We start from the raw sequence: 1,844 nt of genomic DNA, 5'->3' as shown, positions 1-1,844 counted from the left end.
TATATAATTGGACAATCTCCCTATTGCCCTGCTTTTGATATGAAATTAGGTCAAATTTTATTTTTATAACATAATCTCATAGCTTAACACACCATTATATGTTTGACTGTCTTTATTGGTCACCCTAGGATCGGACTTTTATTAAGGCCAAGGAGGTCATCGCCTCAAGGCTGGTCTTTGAGGGGGTTCAACACATCTATTTTGAGTTTATGACTTATTGAAATAATTTTTTTAGCCCAATATTAAATAAAAATAAGAGTAATTTGAATATTTTTTGTTTATAACTGATCAAACTAAATATTTTCTTCAAGTTCGATTTAAAAAATATCAAGAGATTTTGAGCCATTTGTTGAGTTTTGAGAAGTTAACGAGTTAGTCTTTATTTATCTTAATGAAATATTATGTAGAGTTTCAACCATTTTTTAAGATGCTACAGTTTTTGATAAAATTGAATTATTTATTATCAAATACTTATATTACTAAGATTTTATTGAGTAATAGTTGAATAAGCAGAAAGAAATTTATTGAAGTTGAAATTAATAAACAATTATCTTCAATCAATAAAGTCACAAAATAGACCAAATAAACTATCTATGTTAATTTTAAAAAAAAAAGATCCGAAAACTGGATTATACAAATTTGATATATATTTTTCTTCTAAAATAGCTATACAATTATTATTTATGTAATTATTTCAAATGTTTATCAACTTGTTTTTTATATAATATATTGTCTCTTGTTTATTTATTGTATTTATTATTTGCTAACTGAATTTTAACATTATTTACAGCAACAAAAAAAATTCATTTTTAAATTTTTATTTCAGGCCTCATATAACACAAATACGGCTCTGGGTCACTCGCTAAATATTTTGTAAATTTCAGTTTTCAAATATTCATTCATAATTATAACAGAACACAAATTTAAAAAAGCATAAATGTTATTAAAAATTAGGTTCACAAAAGTTATTTTGAGTTCAAATCTCACCAACTACGTCAGAGTTTATATATATATATATATTAATAAATTTGAACGTAGAAACCATTGCAAACTCACCCATTGTTTAGATCGGAGGTTTTTTTATGTCGGTGAAATGGAAACGTCATACCACGGAACTACCAAAATGTTAGGACAACCATGCCCGTCTGCTTTCCATCATTAAATGTTAGGACAATAATGCCCTCGCCATCATTAATTCTGGACTTTTTGGGACATCGGAATTCAATGTCATTAGGCTTAGGGTATTTGTAGCTTCCCATCAAAAGCGAAATGGCATCGTTATAAATTTAATATTCATACAATATTTCTATTATGCAAAAGAAAATATATATATATATATTAATAATACAATTTCTCTTCGATCGTAATCTTATTATATTATATGTTTTTGGATCTATCTGATGACAGGTTATAAATCAAATTTTTTAATATATTTCTCTCATATTTTCACACTATAAAATAGAAAACAAATGACAAAATTTGTGTGAGACGACTCACAAGTTGTATTTTGTGATACGGATTTTTTTATTTAGGTCATCTATGAAAAAATATTACTTTTTATGCTAAGAGTATTACTTTTATTGTGAATATCTATAAGGTTGACCCATCTCATAGATAAAGATTAATGAGACCGTCTCACAAAAGACCTACTCAAAACAAATATAGCAATAGTTTTCCGATGAATTAATTATTGAAAATAAACCTTGTATCATTTTAAACATTTACCTTTAAAAAAAATGGACGATCATGAAAACTTCAAAGAAAGTTCTTGGAAAAATGTTTTTTTTTTTATATTTTCAAAAAAAAAATCAACAATTGGAAAGTAGCTTTGGAAAATAATCGGT

The sequence above is a fragment of the Primulina huaijiensis genome, chromosome 16 (assembly GCF_012295235.1).
Source record: "Primulina huaijiensis isolate GDHJ02 chromosome 16, ASM1229523v2, whole genome shotgun sequence".
NCBI classification, from domain to species: Eukaryota; Viridiplantae; Streptophyta; class Magnoliopsida; order Lamiales; family Gesneriaceae; genus Primulina; species Primulina huaijiensis.
The sequence above is the reverse complement of the archived record's forward strand: the minus strand, read 5'-3'. Positions refer to the sequence as shown.